Source organism: Camelus bactrianus, chromosome 13, assembly GCF_048773025.1.
Source record: "Camelus bactrianus isolate YW-2024 breed Bactrian camel chromosome 13, ASM4877302v1, whole genome shotgun sequence".
Taxonomy (NCBI): domain Eukaryota; kingdom Metazoa; phylum Chordata; class Mammalia; order Artiodactyla; family Camelidae; genus Camelus; species Camelus bactrianus.
The window spans coordinates 62,146,464-62,172,495 of NC_133551.1; the positions used below are offsets into that span (position 1 = coordinate 62,146,464).

General features: G+C 42.2%; 1 pseudogene; it reads left to right on the plus strand.

The window, feature by feature from the left end:
- The first annotated feature begins 9,349 nt into the window (after nucleotides 1-9,349).
- LOC105063496 (annexin A2 pseudogene) lies at nucleotides 9,350-11,991 on the plus strand (annotated as a pseudogene).
- Nucleotides 11,992-26,032: the final 14,041 nt, after the last annotated feature.

Below are 26,032 nucleotides of genomic sequence, written 5' to 3' on the forward strand. Positions count from 1 at the left end.
GCCTAGTTCCAAAACATTTTCATCATCCCCCAAGGAAACCCCATGCCCATTAAACAGTCACTCTCTGTTCGTTCCCCTTCCCTCCAGGCCCTGGCAACCACCAATCTGTTTTCTGTCTCTATGGATTTGCTATTCTGGACATTTCATATAAATGGAACCATATAATAGGTGGTCTTCTGTGTCTTCTTTTTTTTTTTTTAACTTAGTTTAATGTTTTTGTGATTCACTCAGGCTACAATGTGCTTCAGTCCCTTTTATGGATGAATAATATGCCATTGTTTGTATATACCACATTTTGTTTATCCATTCATCCATGCTAGCCATCAGGTTGTTTTTCTATGATCCTTTGGCTCTTGTGAATAATGCTGCTATCAACATGCACATACATGTATTTGTTTGCAATTCTTTTGAGTCTATACCTAGGAGTGGAATTGCTGGGTCATTTTGAGGAACTGTCAGAATGTTTTCCAAAATGGTTGTTCCATTTTACATTCCCTCCAGCAATGCACGAGGTTTCCAGTTTCTCCACATCCTTGCCATCACTTGTTATTTTTCATTTAAAAAAATATAGCCATTCTAGTGAATGTGAAGTGGTATCTCATGTGGTTTTAATCTGAATTTCTCTAATTTATGATGTCAAGCATCTTGTCATGTGCTTATTGGCCATTTGTATATCCTTTTTTTTCAGACAAATGTGAGAAGTTTAAAACAAACTGTAATTTATTCATTCATCTATTTATTTCAGCTTTGTGGAGGTATGATTGACATATATAATTATAAGGTATTTAAAGTGTACATCATGGTGATTAGATATATGTATACATTACGAAAGGATTCCCCCATCTAGGTAATTAACACATCTACCACTATTTATTTATTTATTGTGAGAACATTTAAGCTCTCCTCTCTTAGCAAATTTCAATTGTACATGCAGTGTTATCAACTGTAGTCACTGCATTTACATTAGATCTTCAGAACCTATTCATCTTATAGCTGAAAGTTTGTAGCCTTTTACCAGTCTTTCTTTGTGTCTCCCACCCCCTCAGCCCCTGGCAGCTAATTTTTTATTCTCTGTTTCTGTGAGTTTGACATTTTAAAAAAGATTCCACATATAAGTGATACCATGTAGTATGTCTTTCTCTGTCTGGCTTATTTCACTCAGCATACATGCCCTCAAGGGCTGTCGATGTTGTCCCAAATGGCAAGATTTCCTTTTTCTCATGGCTGAATAATATTCCATTTTGTATGTGTGTGTGTTTATCTTTGATATCCTCCTTTCATTTCTTTTGGCTACATACCCACAAGTGGGATTACTGGATCATATGGTAGTTCTATTTTTAACTTTTTGAGGAACCTCGGTACTGTTTTCCCTGGTGGCTGCACTAATTTACATTCCCAGCAACAGTGTACAAGGGTTCCCTTTTCTCCACATCCTTGCCAACACTTGTTATCTCTTGTCCTTTGGATGACAGCCACTCTAACAGGTGTGAAGTGATATCTTATTATAGTTTTGATTTGCCTTTCCCTGATGATTAGTGATGTTGATCACTTTTTCATGTGCCTGTTGGCCATTCATATGTCTTCTTTGGAAAAATTTCTGTTGTATATATTTTTAATAAATCTCTATTCAAGTACTTTGCCCATTTAAAATTTGGGCTGTCTTTTTATTGCTGAGTTACAAGAGTTCCTTATATATTCTGTATCTAGACCCTTGCCAGCTATCTAGTTTGCAAATATTTTATCCAATTCTGTGGATTGTCTTTTTACTCTCTTGGTAATGTCCTTTGATGCACAAAGGGTTTTAATTTGATGAAGTCCAACTTATCTATTTTTATTTTTGCTGCTTGTGCTTTTGGTGTCATGTCTGAGAATCCATTGCCAAATCTAAGGTCATGAAAATCTACCCCTGTTTTCTCCTAAGATTTTATGATTTTAGCTCTTTTATTTAAGTCATTGATTCAGTTTGAATTAATTTTTGTGAATAGTGTGAGGTAGGAGTCCAACTTCATTCTACAGCATGCAGATATCATATAAAAGAAACTTCAATTAAAAAAAAGTTGAAAAACCTCAAAGTTGCAAGAATAGTAATAAAAACCTTTTATCTTCTTATCATTTGAGAGTAGGTTGCCAATATGGTGTCCCATTACCCCCATGATAATATAGTGTGTATTTCCTACAAACAAGATAGCTCTATAGAACCATAATAACAACCTTCAAAATCAGGAAATTAACACTGACCTGTTACTACTGTCTAATCTTCAGACTCCACTCAAGTTTTCCCAGTTGTCCCAATAATATCTTTTACAGTAAAGGATTCAATTCAGACTCATTTAGTTACCATGTCTTTTTCCTTCAGGCTGGAATATTTCCTCAGTCTTTCCTTAAGTTTCACGATCTTGACACTTTCGAAGATTGCAGGTCAGTCATTTTGTAGCATGTCTCTTCAGTTGGCTTTGTCTGGTGTTTCCTCAAGATTAGATTCAGGTTTTGCATCTTTGGCAAGGACGTCACAGAAGTGACGCTGTGGCTCTTCTAAGTGCATCCTATCCGGTGGTGTGATTTAGATTTGTCTCATTACCAATGAAATTCATACTGAGCCCTAGATTTAAGTGGTGTCTGCTACTTCTCCACCATCAAGCTATTCTTTTTCTCCTTGTAATTAATATGTATTTGGGGAGGGGGAGGTACTTTGAAACTATAAATATCCCAATCCTTATCACACTTTCAATTTGTTCACTTATTAGTTTGTATCATGATTTTCTATTTTATTTGATGGGTCATAATCTGTTACTGTTTTTTAATAAACATTTTTAAGTTCACAGTAAATTGAATGGGAGATATTCCCATATGCCTCTTGCCCCAACCTACACACAGCCTCCCCCCACTATCAATGGTACATTTGTTACAACTGATGAAACTACGCTGACATCATTATCACCCAAAGCCCATAGTTTACATTGAAGTTCACTCTTGGTGTTGTGCAGTTTATAGGTTCCACATATGTACAATGACATGCATCCACTATTGTAGTATTGTACAGAATACAAAATAGTTTCACTGCCCTAAAATCTCCTGTGTTAAACCTGTTCATCTCTCCCTCCTTCCTAAGCCTTGGCAACCACTGATCATTTTACTGTCTCTAAAGTTTTGCCTTTTCCAAAATATCATATATTTGGAATCATACAATATATAGCCTTCTCAGATTGGCTTCTTTCACTTAATTATGTGCATTCAAGTTTCCTCCATGTCTTTTTATGGCTTCGTAGTTCATTTCTTTTAAGTGCTGAGTAATAGTCCACTGTCTGAATATACCACAGGTTATTGACCATTTCACTTACTGAAGAACATCTCAGTTGCTTCCAAGCTTCAGCAATTATAGATAAAGCTGCTGTAAACATCTATGTTCAGGTTTTTTTGTGAACGTAAGTTTTCAATTCATTTGGGTAAATACTAAGGAATGATTGCTGGATCATATGGTAAGAGTATGTTTAGTTTCGTAAGAAACTGCCGAACTGTCTTCCAAAGTGGCTGTACCATTTTGCATTCCCACTAGCAATGAATGGTAGTTCCTGTTACTCCACATCCTTGACAATATTTAGTGGTGTAAGTGTTTTGGATTTTGGCCATTTGAATAGGTGTATCGTGGTATCTTGCTGTTTTAATTTACATTTCCCTAATGACATATGATGTTGAGCATCTTTTTATGTGCTTATTTGCCATCTATAAATCTTTGGTGAGGTGTCTGTTTAGGTCTTTTGTCCACTTTTAATTAAATCATTTATTTTCTTATTACTGGGTTTCAGGAGTTCTTTGTATATTCTGGGGAACAGTTCTTTATCAGATATGTCTTTTGCAAACATTTTCTCCCAGCATGTGGCTTGTCTTCTCATTCTCTGGACAGTCTCTTCCAGAGTAGAAGTTTTTAATTGTAATGAGCTCCTGCTTGTCAATTATTCCTTTCATGGATCATGCCCTGCCCGAGGTCAGTTGGATTTTCTCCTATGTGATTGTCTAGGAGTTTTATAGTTTTGCATTTTGCATTTAAGCCTATGATGCATTTTGAGTTAATTTTTGCGAAGGGCGTAAGGTCTGTGTCTTAGATTAATTTTTTTGCATGTGGATGTTCAGTTGTTCCAGCACTATTTGTTGTAAAGTCTGTTTTTGCTTCATTATATTGCCTTTGCTCCTTTGTGAAAGATCACTTGACTACATTTATATGAGTTTATATTTGGGTTTTACATTCTGTTTCATTGATCTCTCTTGTCTATTCATTTGCCAGTACAGCACTGTGTCTTGATTACTGTAGCTTTACAGTAAGTCTCAAAGTCAGCTTGTGTCAGTCCTCCAACTCTGCTCTCCTTCAGTACTGTGGTGGCTATCCTGGGTATTTTGCTTCTCCATATAAACTTTAGAATCACTTTGTCAATATCCATAAAAATTGGGATTACATTGAATCTATAGATCAGTTGGTAAGAACTGATATCTTGACAATACCAATGAGCATGCAATTCCTCTCCACTTATTTAGTTCTTTGATTTATTTCATCAAAGTTTTGAGTTTTCCTCATATGGATATTGTATATATTTTGTTAGATTTAATCTATTTCTTTTTGGAGGGTGGTGCTGATGTAAATGCTATATTGCTTTTAAGTTCAAATTTCTCTTGCTCATTTCTCATATATACAAAAGTGATTGACTTTTGTATATTAACCTTGTGTCCTGCATTTTTCCTATAATTGCTTATTAGTTCCAGGAGGTTTTTTTTAAGACTCAATTTTTAGAGCAGTTTTACATTTACAATAACATTGAGAGGAAGGTACAGAGATTTCCTGTATACATCCTGCCCCGACATGTGCGTAGCCTCTCCCTATTATCAACATCACTCACTAGAATGGCACATTTTTTAAAAACCAAGGACAAAACTAATTGGCATCATAATTACTCATAGTCCATAGTTTACTTAGGGCTCACTCTTGGTGTTGTACATTCTATGGGTTTGGACAAAGGTATAATGGTATATATCCATTATTATAATATCAGAGTATTTTCACTGCCCTTAAAGTCCTCTGTGCTCTGCCTATTTATCTACCTCTTATCACCTCCCCTCCCCAGCAACCACTGATCTTTTTACTGTCTCCATTATTTTGTCTTTTCCATGATGTCATATAGTTGGAATCACACAGTATGTAGCCTTCTCAGATTGACTTTTTTTCACTTAGTAATATGCATTCAAGATTCCTCCTTGTCTTTTAATGACTTGACAATTCATTTCTTTTTAGTGCCAAATAATATTTCATTGTCTGGATGTACCGCAGTTTATTTATCCTACTGAAGGACATCTTGATTGCTTGCAGGTTTTGGCAATTATGAATAAAGCTACCTACCAGGAATAGGTAGAGAAGGGGTCTAAGAGATGAATCTTGGGGCATTTGAGAGTTGGGAGAGGAGTCAGCAAAGTAGCCTGAGCGTGTCAGCTGCCACATCTGTAAAATGGGTATAATACCTTTCTCATGGGATTGTTAAGGATTGAGTTGACACATGTTAAAGACTCTAAGGAGGGGGTTAATAGTGACCTTTCCATTCCCCAGCCTGCAACGTGCCTCTCATACTTTCCATTTCCCCCAGACTCTCCTCTCTTATTTCTTTTGCATATCTCTCCCAGTTTTCCTCATCTCTGCCTCCCAACAAACTCAGGGAAGGGAACATGTGACTCCTCTTCCTCCTTTAAGTGAGGACTGACTTGCAAATCTGCTTCAATGAACTAACACCACTTCTTCTCTCCCTTTTCATCACCTACCACCCAGTTTAAGAAAAATTACTTTACCATTATTTTTGAAGTCCTTGTTGTGCCACCATCTCAATCTTATTCCCTCAACACACTCCTCAGAGGTAGTTTAACAAGATGATGAATGTGTTTTTAAGAATAAATATTGTCTGCTTTTCACATTTTTAAACTTTATAACAATGGAACCTGTATTCGTCTGCGACTTGCTTTTAGTATTCAAAATTTTGTTCCTGAGGTACAGCTGTGTAGCTGCGTGTAGTCTTAATTCATTCATTTTCTCTGCTATATGAGTATTCCACAATTTATGCATTCTACAATTGATTGACTTTCTGGTTGTTTCCGTATGAATAGACATTTTGATTTTGCACATATGATAACGCATTAAAGTTTTAATTTGCATTTCCTGATTAACAACGAGTTTGGATGTCTTTATGTGTTTATTAGTCATTTGGTTTCTTCTTCTGTGAAGTGCTTGCTTTAAATGTTTTGTCTATTAGTTTGTTTTGTCTTTTACTTCTTGGTTTTCAGAAGTTCTTTATGTTGTTCTGATGATGGATGGTTCTTTTCCTCATTCGTGGCTTGTTTTTTCACTCTCTTTATAATGTGCTTTGATGAAAAAAGTTTTTACTTGAATGTAATTAAATTTGCCATTCTCTTCATTTATGGTAATTTCTTTTATGTCTTGTTTAAGAAGTCCTCCTCATATCCCAAAATCATAAAAAGTTATTCTCTTTTGTCTATTTAAAAGGTTTACAGGTCTTTAATTTACCTGGGACAGGTTTCAGTAACTAGTGTGAGGTAAGGATTCAATTTTATTTCTTGCCCTTCCATGTACTTAACCAAGTGTCCTAGCAATAATTATTAAAGAATCCATCCTTTTCTCATCTACAAAACCAAGTTGGTCATAGCTCAAATGTCAATATGTGTGCGTGTCTGTTTATAGGCTCTCTATTCTTTCCATTGATCATTTTGTCTATCCCCATGGCAGTACTTCATCATCTTAATAAATAGCTTTAAAATAATTTTCGATAGCTTAAAAGACAAGCCCCCACTTTGTTCTTCTTCTGAAGTGTCTTTGTGTTTTGTACTTCCACATATATTTTAGAATCAGGCTCTATGTTCCACAAAAAGAATTTTACTGAGGGTTTGATCAGTTGAGGGAAAATTTATATATATATATAATATATGTGTGTATATATATATACATACACATATATACACACACATATATTTTAAAATTGTGTCTTTCTCTCCATGGTAGTATCTCTCTCCACTTATTTATACAAAGGCCTTACACAAATTTTTGTTCAATTTAGTCCTGGGTACTTTATATGTTTTGATGCTATTGCAAATTCTGATTGTATTGTATTGTAGTTTTAAACTTACATTCTCAAATTCTGTTGCAGGTGTTTAGAAATACAATTGAATCCTATAGATTGAATCTGTATTCAGCAATTGTTCTTGATGCTCTTTTATTAATTCTAATAATTTGTGTATAATTTTTTGTTTCTGTATATGATAATGACATTCTTTTTTCCCTTTCTAGTTTGGATACTTTTGGTCCTATTTATTGAATAACTGCATTGGCCAGGAGCTCCAGTACAGTGATGAATAGAGGAGCGATAATGAGACCTCATCTGGCTCATGATCTTAAAGCAAATGTTTTCAGTGTTTCACCACTGAGTATGATATTTGATGTAAGATGGGTTTATTTCTCCTCTTTCTCTTTCTCTCCCAGATACTCTTTAACAGGTTAAGGCATTTCACTTTTACTTATAGTTTGCTAACTTAAAAAAAAATAATGAGTGGATGTTGAATTATATTGAATGATTTTTCTGTATTTCTGAAATGACCATATTATTTTTCTTCTTTAATCTGTTAATGTAGTGAAGCAGATGAAGTGATTTTCTAATGTTATACCAATCTTGGATTCCTGAAATAAGTACAACTTGATTCTAATGTATTTATTACCCTTTTTATTACCCATTGCTGGGTTTGGTCTACTAGTATTTTATTTAGGATTTTTCATCTATGTTTATGAGTGAGATTGGCATGTGATTTTTCTTTCTCATGCTGCGCTTAATAGGTTTTAGAATAAAGGTTATGCATAATGAAGTGAGTTGGGGAGTGTTCCTTCTTTTTCATTACTATGGAATATAAACCCTTAAAAGTGGAGAAACTTTACTGACTGAGTCAGAGAGAGATGAGATGAAAGAAGAAGAGAAAGGAGAAATTCAAAGCATGAGAGATACTCAACCTGCTCCTGCTGGCTTTGAAGGTGGAAGAAGGGGATATGAGCCAGAAAATGTGGGAAACGATCCTAGGCCAGAAATGGTTTTAAGCTGACAGCTAGCAAGAAATGGGTCAGTCGTGCAAACACAGAGAACTAAATTCTGCCAACAACCTGAATAAGCAGGAAAAGGGACCCTTCTGTAGAGCCTCCAGAAAGGAATGCAGCCCTGCTGATACCTTGATTTTAGCCTGATGAGACTCATATCAGAATACTGACTTACAGAATTGTAAAATAATAAATTTGTGCTGTTTTAAGCCACAAAGTTTGTGCTACTTTGTTACAGCAGCAATCGAAAACTAATACACCCTTAAATTTGGATTTGTTTGACTGCTTCTTCACGATTAGATTCAGGTTTACTGGTCTTTTCAAATAATCAACTTTGGGGTTTATTGATCTTCTAAAATGTATGCTCTCTATTTCATTAATTTCTACTCTTTATTGTTTTCTTCATTCTACTGTCTTTGAAATTATAGAATATTTAACTCAGTTTTTATCTTTCAGTCTTTGTAGTATAACCATTTAAGGCCATAAATTTTCTTCTTGGTGTTGCTATAGCTGCATCCTGCAAGTTTTGGTATGAAGTATTTTCATGCTCATTCAATTCTAAACATTTTCCAGTTTCCATTGAGCTCTTTTTTTGATCCATGAGTCATTTAAGAATATTTTTAAATTTGGAAATGTATAGGGCTTCTCCATTAATGTGTTTGTTACTGATTTTCTAACTTATTTGCATTGAGTTTAGAGTATGTTATCTGTATGGCACTCAGTTTTGAAATGTTCATGAAAATTGATTCACATGTGCTTGAAAGTATGTTGAGTGCAGTGTTCTATATAGGTCCATAAAATCAAGCTTATGAATTGTGTCAGTCAAATTTTCTATATGCTTACTGATTTTTTTGCTCTGCATTATCAGTTACTGATGAAAGTGTGTTAAAATCTCTTCTATATGGTGAATTTGTCAATTACTCCTGTTGTTCTATTGATTTTTTCTTAAATTTTTTAATATTATTGGTTGCATACAGGTTTAGAATTGCTGTATCTTCCTGGTGAATTGGATCTTTTGTCATTATTTAGTGACACTATTCCTTTTGCAGTAAAATCTATTTTTCTGATGTTAATATAACTACCCTAATCTTTCTCATTTAGTTAGTATTTGCCTAGAATATCTTTTTTCCATTATTTCACTTTTAACTTTCTGGGTACTTATGTTTTAGCTGTGACTCTCAAAAATGATACTTACTTGAATTAAAAAAAATCCACCCTGATAACTGGGATTTTAGATAATCAATGATTTTTTTAAAATTTAAAATTTTTTTGTTTTTTCTGTATTTTCTAGCCATTTTGTTTGAAACTTATATACTTTATTGTTATTCTTTTAGTCATTACTCTAGAAATGTCAACATACCCACTTACATAATCAAATACTAAAATTAATTACCATTATTCTTTTCCCTTAAGTGCCAGCTAAAACTCAATCATCAATCACTCTTCAATTCCATTCTTGTCAAATATTTTAATTCTACTTTGGTCTTTTGATCTCACATGGTGTTAGTGATTTGGTCAATCTGTGTTGCTTAAAAATACCCACATATTCATCATCTTTGCTTTCTGTCCCTTCTTGCTTCTCTGACTCTCCATCTGGTATTACTTTTCTCCTGACTGAAGAAATCCTTTAGTGTTGAAAAAAAAAATGAGGATCTGTTTATGGCAAACCTGTTCAGTTTTTGTTTAAAAATGTCTTTATTTTCATTTCATTTAAAAAGATATTTTCTCTAGATATAAAATTCTGGTTATGTTTCTTCAAAACACTGAAGACATTATTCCACTGACTTGGCATCTCTCGCTGCTGTTGAGAAGTCAGCTGTCAGTCTAATTGTCATTGACTTAGAGGCCATCTGCCTTATCTCTTTGGCTGCTTTTCTGAACTTCTCTTTTTCCTTGGTGTTTTTCAGCTTCATTGCAATATGTTTAGGTGTTAGAGTTGCCAGAAAAAAATACAGATGCTCAGTTAAACTTAAATTTCAGCGACTCCACTCTGCATCTGGGAATACTCACAGTGCTCGATGTCCAGCCCAGCTTCTTTCAAAATGTCTACTGTCCACGAAATCCTGTACAAGCTCAGCTTGGAGGGTGACCACTCCACACCCGCAAATGTGTACAGGTCAGTCAAAGCGTACACCAACTTTGATGCTGAGTGGGATGCTTTGAACATCGAAACGGCCATCAAGACCAAAGGTGTGGATGAGGTCACCATTGTCAACATTTTGACCAACTGCAGCAATGAATAGAGACAGGATATTGCCTTTGCCTACCAGAGAAGCACCAAAAAGGAACTTGCATCAGCGCTGAAGTCAGCCTTGTCCGGCAACCTGGAGACAGTGATTTTGGGCCTATTGAAAACACCTGCTCAGTATGACGCTTCAGAGCTGAAAGCCTCCATGAAGGGGCTGGGGACTGATGAGGACTCCCTCATTGAGATCATCTGCTCAAGGACCAACCAGGAGCTGCAGGAAATTAACAGAGTCTACAAAGAAATGTACAAAACTGAGCTGGAGAAGGACATCATTTCCGACACATCTGGTGACTTCCACAAGCTGACGGTTGCCCTTGCCAAGGGTAGACGAGCAGAGGATGGCTCTGTCATCGATTACGATCTGATTGACCAAGATGCCCAGGACCTCTATGATGCTGGCTTGAAGAGAAAAGGAACTGATATTCCCAAGTGGATCAGCATCATGACCGAGCAGAGCGTGTGCCACCTCCAGAAAGTATTTGAAAAGTACAAGAGCTACAGCCCCTATGACATGCTGGAGAGCATCAAGGAGGTGAAAGGAGACGTGGAGAATGCCTCCTTGAACCTGGGCCAGTGCAATCAGAACAAGCCGCTGTATTTTGCTGACCGACTGTAGGACTCCAGGAAGGGCAAGGGCACTCGCGATAAGGTCCTGATTAGAATCATGATCTCCTGCAGTGAAGTGGACATGCTGTAAATTAGATCTGAATTCAAGAGGAAGTACGGCAAGTTCCTGTATTACTATATCCAGCAAGACACCAAGGGCGACTACAAGAAAGCACTGCTGTACCTTCGCGGTGGGGATGACTGAAGCCCACGACGGCCAGAGCATCCAGCAAGGATGCTCCTACGCTCCCGGCTAACAGTTCTACCCAGTCAGCTTGCGACTAACGGCCCCCTCGTGCCCACCCCTGGGAGGATCACACCTAGGTTTGCCCTTATTTTAGTTGCCTGAGCATTACCTGGCTTTCCCATCTAGTCTCTCCTTTTAGCCGAAGAAGTGAACATTCCAAGGAGTTGGAAGTGAACTCTATGATGTGAAACACATTGCTTCTTGTGTACTGTGCCATAAACAGATGAATAAACTGAATTTTTACTTAAAAAAATAAATTTAAGGTAAACAACAAGTACATTTTTAGTATAAATATGTTCCAAATATTGCATGTGACAATATGCTTATACAAAAAATTCATTGTTTATCTAAAATTCAAACTTAACTAGGAGTCTTGTATTTTTACCTGCTAAATCTGGTAACAGTATTAGGTGTTAGTTTCTTTATCTACCCTACTTGAGCTTTTTAGATTCTTAAATCTGTGGCTATTATCTTTATTATTTATAGAAATTTCTCAGAGATAGTAGTTGATTCAGTGGTCATTAGCTCTTTAAATATTGCCTCTGCCATAGTCTTTCTCCTCCCTCCTTCTGTAAGCATGATTAGGTATATGTTACTCTCCACTTTTCTTGATCTCTCTCTGCTATTTTCCATCTCTATGATGTCTTTTATGCTTGTTCAAGTGGTTCTGATTTGCTGTTAAACACATTTATTGAGTTTCAAAATTCAGTCATTATACTTTTCATTTCTAGAAGTTCTTTTTTAAATCCATAAAGTCATTTTTATAGACTCTCCCTCTTTACTTATATTTTCAAATGCCCTTTAAAAATGCCATCAAATAAATTCTATATCTGATAATTCCAGTATTTGAGGTCTTTGTGGGTCTGAATCTACTACTCGTCATTTCTGCTGACTCTTGCTCATGATGCCTGATTTCCTTGTGTGTTCTGTTATTGTGACCTTGAGCTCGTATATCAGAATTTTACCTTTCGGTAATTTTTGGGACTGTGTTGAAGGTGGATTCCTACAGGGGATGTGCATTGACTTCTGCCAGCAGCCTGTGGTCATTACCGGCTTCAGACCACTTTAAACTAAATTCTTGGCTTGGTGTTTTTGGACCACCCATGTAGAGTGAATTCAGGCTGCAAACCCTCTTATTAGGGTTGGCTTGTAGCTGCAAATTCTGAGAGGTTTTTCTCCCCTCTTCTATTCAGTGCTAGCGCCCAGTATAAGCAATTTGCCTGTAGTCCCCAGGGAGCAGAGAGTGGGGTGGTTTTGGTCTAGTCCACCTTGACATCAATGTGTAGCTTTTGGGGCTTTATGCTGAGGGGGGTTTCTCTTAGAGTCCTCACCCTGGGTGGGCTCTGGGTTTTGTCCTCGATCTGCACTCCATGTAGTTTTGGAACATGATTAACATCCCTGAGTTCCTCTGTTCACTTAGTTTTGGGTTCTGATATGGATTACCTTTCTGAGAGTTAATTGATGCAATTAAAGATTTTTGGTTTTTTTTCCTAGCTGGCATGTTTGGTTGGTTTTGGTTGGAGGATCTAAAGAGTATTCAGTATAGCATCTTGCTGAAAACATAGGCCTCCCATTTCCACTGCTAGGAATTTTTTTTAGTGAAAACCTGTGAAATCAGCTTCTGGGTGGTTTTCTCTTCTTAATGTGTTATTGTTTTTGGACATGCAAGTAGTGGACACAGTCAGATGTAATAATCATAGCACTGACTCTTTACTATGGGCTAGCATGTTCATTCATTCATTCATTCATCATTTTTTTTTTTTTTTTTGAGCCTCTGTTAAAGGCCAGGTTTTTTGTTAGATCCTGGGGATTCAGGCGGACAGGGTAGGCTCAATGCCTACCTGCTCTTGTGAGGCTCCGAGTCCATCAACTTGAATTTGCGGGATGTGCTACTTTAACTATATTATTTAATATATTCCTCATGACAACCCCGTGGGTTGAACACAATCATTTTATAGATTAGTAGAAGAAAGCACAGGAAAATTATGTAAGTTACTCAAGGTCAGACAGCTAGTAAGAGGTGGATCAGGAATTTGAACACAGGTCTGTCTGGCTACAGAAACTTTGTCTTTAATATTTTCCTTGTTTGCCAAGAGAGGGCACTGTTCGGTATGCCAGGGAGAGGGGGCACTTTCTTATCTGCGTGGAGAGATAGGCAGGTAGAAGCCATTGTTAGTTTTCTTAGGATAAATTCTGGTGGTATTTCAGGCTAACCCATGATCAGAGTTTAGAGCTCCCAGGTACAGGACTGAGCAGATGGAGGCTCATTTCAGGACCTCTGTAGCTACTTGTATCACACTGTAACACTGTTGTAGGGTGTGGAAGACAATCAGGAAGAAGGGATTAGCATCTAGAGTGATATCTTGGGGTCATGGTGCTACTATTGGTACTTCTGGAATATGCACCCTGTATAGCAACGGCGTCAGGAGCCAAGTCTGTCCTTGGATGTGAGGCTGGCTGATTTCCTGGGTGGAAGATCAAGAGGCTTTGGGGGCAAGACCATTTCCCTCACTGGGCCTCAATTTCCTTGTTCGTACAATGAGGAGATTCAATTCCATGATCTCTAAAGGACCCTTCCACCTCCAGCTCACTATGGTCCTGTGACTCCATGAGATGCCCAGAGAGGAACCCTCTTCTGTGCTGTGTCTGGGGAGGGGCAGGTGGTAGAAAATTAGGAGAGCAGGAGACCTATCTTTTCCTGCTCCCAACTGATGTCCAGTTACGGTACAGTAGGGAGAAACAGCATCGTGTGTCCCAATCCTACAATTTCATCCTTCCTAGACCAGTCCAGGTAGCATCTCTTCTAAGTGGTCCTCCTTGATCTCCCCAGATCACTGCGAGATTCCAGAACTCTGGACTTCTTCAATAACATCTGTGTTTCCTTTCTTGTTAGACTGTCAAGCTTCCGGAGGGTCGGGTCTGGGTCTCTTGCACCCCGTACCCTCTGCAGCATCCAGCGCAAGGCTGGCTGAATGCACAAATGAAAGGAAATCAACTCTTTTGCCCTCAACAATTCTACTGAAAGATTAAAAAAAAAATAAATCTCTATTACATCTAATGTAAAAACATTTCATATAGCATACAAACATACAATAGTATTTCAATGGGTTTTAAATGTTTATGGTAGAAATTTCATAAATGTTAGAAATGCAGTGATGAAAACACCATGTTCTGTAGCCCCACCCCTGCCCCCTTTTCCCACCCCCCAGGGACAGCCATTGCTGATGTTTTGGTGGATTTTATTCCAGCCTTTTTCCCACCTGTGACAATACTGGCATCCTGCTGCATCTGTGGTTTGCTACTCTGTGCTTATCACTCAGAAGGCTTTGGGAGCCCTTCCCCATATCCTTAAATAGTCTTCGAGAACATGATCTTGAATGGCTGTTGGGTGTTTCAAACTTTTTTGAAGTCTGAGCTGTGAAGACCTGGACCAGACAGAGGACCTGCCAAGGGGCTTGTGGGGTCTGGGAGGCTGGAAGTTGACCATCTCCATCTTCTCTGTGGCCGCCACCATTCATGGAACACCCACTCTGTGCCTGGGCTCTGGGTGGCAGGCACCTCCCCCACCCCCATAACTCTATGAAGAAGGTTCTCTGGAGATGGGAACTCTGGGAGACTCAGGTGAAGTGACTTGCTGAGAGTCAGACAGCTAGGGAATGGTGGAAGAAGGTGCCTATTTCCAGGCCTTCTGCCGTGATTGGTCATACTGTTGCTGGCAGATGAAGGAGCAGCCAGACACCCTAGGAAGAAGTAAATAGTAACATGGGAAACAGTACCCTGTGGTTGGGCTGCTGTTGGGGCTGAGCTGGCCACCTGGGGAGGGAGAGCTGGCACCTTGCTCAGTGTGTTGCTCCCGCTTCCCACCCAGAACTCCCACCTCGCCTCCCTGGCTCCAGATCACAGGCTCACGGCTCTCAGCTCAGGGTGGCAGAGGAGCCCCTGGTGGGAGCCAGGGAGAAACAGGGAGGGAGGCTGTGGGGCCCCAAGCGTCAAAACATCTCTGATTACTGCTCTCCCTTAAAGAGTCTTTGGTGATTCATTAGCATGGAGAAGAGGATAATTAGTTGGCTAATTATGAAGGGGGAAGGACTCCCCCTTCCCCAGCTATCTAGTTGCATCCAGGGACACAGAGTGCCATCCTCCCCAAGACTTTTCCCACTATTGTTCTTCTCCAGAGACTGGGGGTTTCTCGCCTGTGTGATAAAGACTCCTATCTGTGCCAGTGGGGACACCATTTGTCACCCTCAAAAACTGGGCCAAGAACACTTGGTGGGGGGGGTTTATTGTGCACAGTAACGGCTATTACATGAATCGGCATTCCTTTCCAGCCACAGGCTTAAAAACTTCCTGGTTATAATTAGAACCATTTCTAACTGTTCTGACACATTCGGGGGGGGCTGCCCAGAGCTCACTGAGTTGCAGGGAGCAGAGCCAGAAAGCTGGGTTCTAATCCCACCCTTGGCCACTGTGGCTAATGCTTCATTGAGAGTCTTATGGTTGGAAATCCTTGGACCGTGAAGAAGAAAGCTGCCCCCTCTTGGGTCACCCCCCAACCCCACGTCCTGATTCTGTCTTTCAGGACTTCCTCTCCCTTTCTGCTGGGGAGACTGGGGGTGGTGGTGTTGGAAGGTGTAGTTCCAGTCTGAACCCATACAATGTTTGGATTATGATATATTTTCACATAAAAATGTTAAAATTTTAGGTGAAAGGACTTTAATAATCATTTAGTTGTGTGGTTTTCAACTCTGAAGGAGACTTAAAAAAAGTACATACCTGGGCCCCTACCCCAGACCCATTGAACCAGCATCCTAACTCGGTGGGGCTTTGAAAAGGGCTCGCAGGTCTTTTTTGTTTTTTAAATTAAACTTTTAATTTTGAGTTGTAGATTCACATGCAGTTGTATGGAATGAGACAGAGAGAGCCTGTGTACCCTTCACCCAGTTTCCCCCAATGGTAACATCTTGTAAAATGGTACGGGCATACCTCCGCTTTAGTGTTGTTCACTATATTGTGTTTTTCAGATCATTTGGATTTTATAAATTGAAGGTTTGTGGCAACCCTGCATTGTCAGATGATAGTTAGCATTTTTAAGCAATCAAGTGTTTTTAAATTTAGGTAATTGTTGTTTTAGATGTAATGCTATTACACACTTCAGAGACTCCAGTATAGTGTAAACATGACCTTTATATGCACTGGGAAACCAAAATATTCATGTGACTCACTGTAGTGCAGTATTAGCTTTATTGCAGTTCTCTGGAACCCAACCCACAATATCTATCTCCAAGGTCTGCCCACGGGACAGTATTACAACCTGGACATTGACATCGACATAGTCAAGATACAGAACATTTCCATCTCCACAATGATCTCTCTTTTCTAACCTCACTCTCTTTCCTCCTGCCCCCATCCCCTCCTTCCTCCCTCTCAATCACTAATCTGTTCTCCATGTCTATAGTTTTGTGGTTTCAAGAGTATAATATACATGGAATCAGTGTTTTAACCTTTTGGGGTTGACTTGTTTCACTCAACATAATTCTCTGCAGATTGAGCCATAGTTCTTTTGTATTAATAGTTGTATATACTGTTGTGCATCAATAGGTCCTTTTCATTGGTGTGTAGTATTTCATGGTATGAATATACTGCAGTTTGTTGAACTGTTTACCCACTAAAAGACATCTGGATGGTTTCCAGTTTTTGGTTGTTACAAGTGAAAATGTTCTAAACATTCAGGTACAGCTCTTTTGTGTGTTAGTATAAGCTTTCATTTCTCTAGGATAAATGCCTAGGAGTGCAGTTGCTGGGTCATATGATAATTTCACGTTCAGTTCTTAAAGAAACTGCCAAACTGTTTTCCACAATGGCTGTACCAGTTCTTACCAGCAATGGGTGAGGGATCCAGTTTCTCTGCATCCTCATCAGCATTTGATGTTGTCACTGTTTTTTAGTTTAGCCATTCTGATAGGTGTGCAGTGGTATTTCATGATTGTTAAGTTGCATTTCCCTAATGGCTAAAGCCATTGAAGATCTTTTCATGTGCTGATTTGCCATCTATATATCCTTTTAAGTGAAATCTCAGGCAGTTTTGATGGGCAGTGCTGGTCACACATCAGACCTGGTCCACCCGACTGAGGCTAGTTCTCTGCCCAAGACAGCAGGTTCTCTCCCTCTCTCTCTGTCTCTCTGGACAGTCCTGCTTGGCAATGAACAGTTTCTGCTTAAGTCAAACTGATGTCTTGGGATCATGCCCTCTGTCCACTGACACAAGTCCTTCTGTTATTTGCAACCTTTATACTTAAACCTTAAGCTATGCCATGTCATATGATGGCTGTGTCCATCTAGAGCACTCTGGGTGGTGCTAGTGTCTGTGGGCTCCTAAGCTCCATAGGACTGGAACCCAGACCTCTGGTGTGGGCACTGTCTGGCTAGCATTGGAATCTGGGGGTGAGGTGGGGGCAATGAAGCAGTTCTGCAATTGCTGGAAAAGCTACGAAGGAATTGCTGCTGCCTGGGGGAAGGAACATTGCTAGGGTGACCTCAGGGGAGCAAAACCAATCTCCAAATTCCATCTTTGGGGCTCTGTTTCCTGGGACCACTCCTGGATCAGTCAAGTCCAGTCAGGAGACAGAAACCACATCACTTATTGAAACAGACAGAATCTAATATAAAGAATTGTTAATGAGGTATAAAGTTGTTAAATAAGTAACTGAAAAGGTCAAAATAGAACATTGAGATATTGCAGAAGGAATGAACCCAGACGCCGGGAGGATAAAAGGAGGAGATTGGAATTATTAAGTCTTAGGAATTTAGAGGAGCAGCCTTGTAAGATGAAACTCAGACCCCTGAGGACCAGGTGTGGCTCAGCTGGGGATGGTGTTTCTGAGACCAGGGGAAGGGACCCAATTTTTAAAGAAGAGTTGCAGTCAAGCTGGCTCTGGTGTCTCTGAGTGGGGCAGGTGAAGGAACAGGAAGGCTCCAGCCTTGCAGCCTCCCTTCAGCCCCTAATGGCACAGCCAGACCGAGAGCCAGCTGCCAGAGCAGATGCGGTTTGCTGCGTCCACGAACCACATCACAGAGCAGATGGAGAAGGCAGGGCTTGAGGAGAGCGACATCAGCTCCATCACTGGCATATTTGCCAAGGGTCAGGGCTCTGGGCTCAGACCCGTGTGGACTGCAGTCCCGCTCTTTGCAGCTGTATAGCTTGGAGCAGCTGCTTCACCTTGCAGAGGCTCAGTTGTCCTAGAGGTGAAATGAGGATAGTAATGCCCACACTGAAGAAGTGTTCATAGGGCTTAAATGAGAGAGTGTACGTGAAGCAGTTACCTCTAGCCTGGTACATGGAGTACTCAATACATAAAGCTCTGTAACTCATGCTCTCATAATTGGTGTGCACATGGGTGGTCCTGTGGGATTTGGAACAGAGCCTGTAATGGTGGGAAAGGTGATGGCTAAGAGGCCAGAGACTTAAACTGTAGTCTCCACTCTGGCTGCTTGCTGTGTGACCTTGGACAATCATGTACCCTCTCTGGGTCTTAGCTTCTTAGCTGTAAAGAGAGATGGTTAAGTGCTCCAAGGCACAATTCTGGTACATCAGACACGGCCCCTCTATCCAAGGTCAGGGCAGGGCCATAGCACAGGAGCCGGCAGAAAGATCAGGGGGCTCAAGCAACACTCTCTCACATATGTGGAATCAGGAAAGACTGCATGGAAGAGGAAGCCTTGGCTAGTTCCCGTTGTCCTCAGACAGGAGAACACCTAACCTGTGATGACAGTCTGCTTGCCACTGGCTTCCTTCCCTGTCTCTGAGACTTCCTCTTTACTGACACGAGGCGCATGGAAGCTGGGACCAGATGGCATCATCAGACCCAGAGGACCAAGCCCTCTTTAGGCCAGCGGTCACTTCCTCCTGCTCTCTGTCCACGGGGAGTTCCGTGTTCCCAGGGCTCTGCTGGGCTCCAGCTCTATGACTATGGATGAGATAAATGGCACTCAGACCCCATCTGGGCTTGAGATGTGAGAAGAGGAACTGGGCTGACTATGCCGCAGGCTGGGTTTAAAGTTACACACAAGGGGCTTTCTGAGGTGGGTTTCAGGGGGAGAGGCTGGCGCCGTAGCAGCAGCTTTGGTTCCGAGATCAGCCAGGCCCACCGTCAAGCCAAGGCTCTGTGACCTTGGGGAAGTTACTCAACCATTCTGTTCATTTCTCCATCCTGGAGACTAGAAATACTGACTGTAGCCCTTGGCTTATGGGGTTGTGAACACTTAGCTGAGTCAGGGAGTGTGAAGCATTCAGCATGGGGCATAACACGTCAGAGGCACTTAATAAATGTCTGTTTTATTATTATTTAAAGACTTGTTAGGGCACATTTGATATCCACTTCTCATTAATTTCAGCCTCAAAAATTGAAGCGGTGGGCCAATTGAAGCTATGGGAAATTAGCATTCATTTCTTTTTTTATCTGCCAAATATTTATGAAGCATCTACTGCTTGGAGCTCAGTCTGGGAGACACAACTGTGACAAGGTGGCCACGGTCCCTTTTGGCCAGGAGCCTCCAGCCTAGTCGGGGGTAGCAGGGACGTGCCCTGGACTGGGGTGGGTGGGCACAGGGAGTTCCCTAGGCCCTCGGCAGCAGAAGCCTATGCCTTTTTGGGGGTGGGAATGATAAATGGCTTCACAGGACCAAGCTCAGACCTCCAGGAAGGGTGGGATCTGGGGACCAAGGATCTGGGTGAGAGGTGGGTGAGGGAATGATGCTCCAGGCAAAGGGAACAGCAGTTACAAAGGCCAAGAAGGGAGAGGGAAAGTGCATTCCAAGAACCACGAGTGAGGCAGGACACGAGGCTGGAGGGAGCATCGCGGGGGTACTGGGAGTGAGAGAGGGAGAGGCTGGCAGCCTGGCTGCGATGTGGAGGGGCCCTGGCCAAAGCTCTCCCTGGCTTGTGGGGCTCTGTAGCTACATCTTCGCCTTCAGCCCCCGGTGGGGGGAACCAGCCCCTACCTGAGTCCCGGCTTCCTTTGTGTGTGCTGAAGTCATTCTTGGTCTTCACCACTATTTTCTCTGGACTGCCTTTCTGTTCAAATTATCCTTGGCACCCTTCTCTCTGCCCATCCCCCATTATTTAATTTAAAACCATTCATCCAATTAGCATCTGTCGGGATGGTTCTGGTGTGGTTTTGCCTGGAAGGACTGGGCTACATTGGGCGACATCTTGGATTTTCTTCCAGCTCCAAGACTCCAACCATAGGGTTCCCACATTTGTTTTGGCTCAAGAATGTTCCAAGGCGGAGATCAGAGACCAGGAATTTGGGAGCCTCTGTTGTCTCTGGGGCCGACCATTTCTGGCAGCAGGGCTGAATCCTTTGCCTCCGTTGCTGCCAGTTCTCCATCCAGAAAGGGGCCAGACCTGGATGCCCACCTGACTTAGGGAGCACTGAAGGAGAGAGTGAATTTGTGATGTTTGGCATGTAATTTTCCAGCTCCCTTTCTCAGACACTGAGGCTCCTCTCCTTACATACCTCTCCACCCTCCACCCCCAGTCTTTTTTTTGCTAATATTCTCTTGCGTTTTTGTATTTCAACATCAATAAGGACACGTGGCAGGAATCAGTGGGGAATCTCCATCTTCACCTGGGCCCTTTGTGCTGTCCTCTTGCTGGATGGTTGATCTCTTCTGAGCCTTCACTAGGCGCTTTGTTCTCAAATTCACTCTCAAGGCTGAACTCTGCAGGGCTGTTGAATAAAAAGGGCCCAGAATGTAGAGTTAGGAGATGTGTTTGTCCCCTGGACCCCTCATGTATCTGTGTGTCTCCTGGGAAACAAATTTCCCCTCTCTGAACTTCAGTTTCCTCATTTGTAAAATGGAAAATAAAAAAAATAATAATACCAAACATTCATTGTACTCACTTTCTGCCAGGAACCATAATAAGCCTTTTGAGCTCAGTAAATCTTTTCAGTAAACATGTTGGCTTTATCATTCCCATTTTTACAGACACAGAAACTTAGGCTTGGAAAGTATATGACTTGTCCAAGGTCACAAAGTGGCAGAGCCAGGACTTGAACCCAGGTTTATGGGGTGTTGAGGCCCATATGACATTCTGCCCTAGGGTTGTTGAGAGGATGAAGGGGTCACAAGTGACTGAGCCCACTTTGGCAACTCTATAGTTAGAGGTCAGTGGAAGGGATTTGGAAGACTAGGAAAAGCAGTTGAGTCCTGAGTCTGGCACTGCAGTACTCATGTCCTCCAGTAGAGTGCAGTGTGGATAGACAGTAATTAAAAGTATGAATGGGAGACGGGAAGAAGGAAGCAGGGAAGTCTGAAAGATTGTACCCTGTGGTTGTTTTGCTGCAAGCAGTTGGGTTTGCCAACCTTTGACGTCATCTGTAACGCTGAAGCAGGGGTATTCTTTGCAAGCTAATGCAAGGGTTGGAATCATTCCATTTCAGGGTTAGTCTAATGGCTGTTGGTGAAACCATTTTCTGGAAATCAGATATTTGGATCTGTTCTTCTTTCTAGGGTCTTGGGAAGAGGGAAGTAAAGGATAAACAGTCACTGGAAAAGCACCGTTGCTGGTAGCTCATTACTTCCTAAACTGTGGAGACCCTGTTCTCAGGTCAGGAAGGCAAGCGGATGTGACTTGGAGACGCCAGAGAGAAGCTCTATTGAGTAAAAAGGACCATTGAGACCAAGTCATTTTTCTGACCACAATTCTCTTCCAAAACATTGTGGCTCTTTCTTCAGACTGGCTGATGCATAGAGCCTCATCCTGGCCACACTCTCTGGGGCCAGCTTGTGGGGGGGTGGTCAGAGCAGCCTCTGGCTCCACTGTTTCTCTCCTCTGTGGGATGAGAGGAGCCATGTGGAACCTCCTCGAATGTGTCTTTTGGGCAGGAAACAGTTGCTCAGGAGGGAAGGACGCCCGGCGTTAACTCACTTACTCAGAGGGAACAAGAAGCCAACTTTTGGGTGGATGAAGGACAGGGAAAAGAGCGGGGTCTCTTCTGTGGCTCCTCATTTCTAAAGAAGGAGTGATGTGTCCTGGTCCTTGAGCTTCCTTTGTCCCAAGGGGACCTCCTGAGGGATGACCGATCAGATCTTTGAGAGCATGGCTTGGGCTTGCTTTTGAGAAGATCTGTTTTGGGGCTCCTTTCACTGTATCCAGTGCACTTTATAAAAATGATGGCTGGCCCCAGACCCCCGGAGCCCCAATAACGTGTAAAGATCAGAGAGAGCAGGAAGCAGCAAGGAGCCCGGCTCCTTGTCACTTGGTGACTTGGGGACTAATCCAGAGAATAAGGGCTGCAGAGGCCAGGGAAGGGCTGGAACAAGTAGGGCTGGAGGATTTAGCAAAGGCCCTTATTTTAGAGGAGGCAAGACTCGAACTGGGCCAGGAAAGATGGGCAGACTTCAGAATCCCCCCAAACACATTCCTTTAAAAAAGCCTTCAGAGTGAATAGCACCTCTTGTTTGAGTACAAAAATAAAGGATACGAGAAAGGGCACAAAAATATCCTTGGTGAAACAGAGGTGTCAGATGATCCCCAAGGACACCAAGATGGCGGCCGTGGGGCCTGTTCTCTAAGATTTCAGGGAAAGAAAGGGGATGGGCCACCAGCACCGACCCTCCTAGCCCTTTGCCAGTCCGGTGTACTGGAACCGCCTTCTGTGACAGTAATGAAATTTGGAGGTGGTAAATGGACATCAGGTCCCAGGTGCCACAGAATGATCCCCAGTGGCACCAGGCCAGCAGGGCCCAAATCGGGCTGTACCATGGAATCACTCTGGGGAGACTTCAATTGATTAGGGGACCTCTGCAGATTTGGAGGGACCCTGGAATCTGATGCTGGGTGATTCTGATGCAAGCCCGGGGGATCCCTTTTTGGGGCCATTTGTTACATGAAGCATTTGGCACAGACCTAACTTTTTCCGTCAGCCGTCTTGTCCCAGTGTGACCCTCTGATCTGGGCCTGTGACTGTGGTGGTGTAGGAAACCTGGGCAGCCCCTCTCCCCACATTTCTGTCGGGTCCCCAACACTGCATCTCAGCAGCTCTGGCCCACAGGGAAGCAGGCCCCCTGGACCCTCCCCAAGTTCTTCTCTGAAGCAGGAACCATTTGGCATCCCCAGGGATCCTTTGTCCCACTGGAGAGAGACCGGCACATGGATAAATGCAATTGTGAAAGCAATTTTTCTCAGACCAGGATCATAAGAGACAATTCCTCAGCATTCAAATGATTCTAATGAGTCGAGTTCCACTTCAAAGGGGGCTAATTTAATAATAGGAAGAGCTGGGGCTCTGAGGGATTCTAATTAGATTTCTTTCCACACTCCCCCTTGAGAATTTTTCTGAAGAGCAGCCAGGGCTGCTAGATTGTGTTATGTTTGGGTCTAGCAAGAAGAAACTTGGAAGCCAGGCCTGGCCAGGGAAGACCATCCATCTGACTCAAGCCTGACAGCCCAGATCCTGCCCCCAGCAGGAGAGGGGCCTGGCTACCATGAAAGTCAACAGGATTTAGAGTGCTAGGGGTGGGGAGGGGTGAGGGAGGGGGTTTGGGGTAGCAGAGGGCTCCCTGTGCCAGTTTGGTAAGATGGGAGGATTGGGGTGGGGTGGGTTAGGAGAGAGAGATCTGGAGCCACATTGCCCTCAACTTTCTTGGCGATGTGACCTGAGCATGTGGTGTTACCTCTGCAACTCAGTTTCCTCATCTGTGAAATGGGGCTAATAGTAGAGTGCACCCTACCGACTGAGTGTGCTAGGACATATACAGGGGCTAGAACAGTACCCAGCACAGAGTACTATTATTATTACTCTCTAAAGTAAGTAAATCCAAAGATGGGAAAGGCTTCCCAAGATCGGGGCTGACTTAATGTTGCATAAATCCACTGGGCTCAAAAGCCAGCTTGGAGGAAATACTCAGGAGAGGGTCTATCTCTGCTATTGTGACCAAATTAAAGAGATCACAGTTCAAGTTCTGGCTTTGCCATTTATCAGCTGTGTGACCTCAGACAGATTGCTTTACCTCTCTGAGCTTTGGTGTATTCATCTATTGAGGATTGATAACAATAATAAATGAGAGATGTGACACTAAGGGACGATGCATGTTGGTGCAGTTAGCCTGGGGCAGGCTTATACTGGGGCCTTAATACATTTTACTATTAAAACCATCCATCCTATAAAGCAAACATTTTCATGTATCACACCTCTGGAATTTGGATGCATTGTATGATCGATAGCATCTTACACTTGCTGTTGTCTGTGCAACACTGAGAGCTTCAGTGTTAAGGTTTTGCAGAATGGGAGCAAGTGGCTTCATAGAAAATCCAGGGGGAAATGAGGAACATAACAGTTGTGGCAGGGGGTCGGGGGCATAGCAAATCTTCCGTGTTTAGCAACGTTGCCCACAAGGGGGTCAAAAATGAGCTAGGGTTTTGTAATGGTGCAGCCAGCCTGGGAGCCCAGCACCCATGACTTGTACTTCTTTCATGGATTCTGTTACAAAATGCCACATTCCCAGTGCTCCCCAAGGCAACAAGACAATATTACGTGGGAAGCAGGAACTCCAAGGACTCCAAGTTGAAAGGACCTCAGAAGATGCAGGCTCTGAATGTGGAGGTTTTGGGGCTACTGTAACTAACTTCTGTCCTTTAAACTTCCCTTTTCAACATGCACAGAGCGATATATAATTATAGCCTCCATCTAAGTTGAAGAAGCCCTTTCTCCAAGCATGAAATCGAAATTCTAAGTGATAGGAAAGCAGCAAGTCACAGTTTCTTCAGTAGCATCTTTTCACTCTTAGTGGTACATAAATTCCAGGTGTATTTTACAATGGATGGTGTCTTGCATTTGATGGATTTTGATCCTAGTTCCCATCTTCTCACACAGACCTTCCCATCTCTTGGTTTCCTCTTTACTGAGCATCGCCTAAGCCTGGCACTGCACTTGACAGTTTGCACATTATTTCACTTATTCCTCCCAACAAGCCTGGTACAGGAGAGATTTCCCTCCCATTTTGTGGAAAAACTGAGACTCAGAGAAGGGCAATGACTCTCCCAAGGTCTTAGGGCCAGAACTCGACACCCACTTGAAAGCATTGAGGATACCCAGGCCTTCCTTGAGGAGCTGCCTGATTGCTTTGTTCCACAGGACCATCCAGGATCCCTCTGTGGCTTGGGTAAGATCACTTGGATTCAGGGTCAAGGTCAATACCACCAAGACTCTAAGTCTCAAGTTATCACTAATCAGGTGACAAAAAATGAACATTTATCAGGTCCCTATGAAGCCGATGGGCAGAGGAAGCAGCACTGGGATGGGTGCCAAGAGGTATTGGTCTTAATTCCAGTGACACCACTTACTGGTGGTGTGGCCTTGGACAAGTCACTTAACCTCTCTGGGCCTCTGCTTGCTCATCTGTAAAGTGAGTGACTCTCAATTGGAGGTGGGTAGGGTATCCTCCAGTTATAACGCCAAATCTGTCTTTTGTGCGGGTCTGAGGGGCTGGGAGAGCTTGACTGTAGATTTAGTCTATCTGGAGTCAGACATTTAACTGCTGAGGTCTCCAATGAACCCTAGGGGTTGGGGGCTGGCCTTCAATCTTGGGGTCTCGGCAGGATAGATGGCTGGGATACCCAGGATCCAGAGCCTCCTAAGGGTCCAATCCTACCCCAGGTGGGGTGTCAGGTCCACTGGTGATATTTGCATAGGACGTTGTTCTGCGGACAGCCCAGGCTCTGGACATTTTTCTATCAAACGGCACTCAAGCTGCGTCACTTTTTGTTTCGCCTGGTGCACATTCCATGCAGGATGTGACATGTATG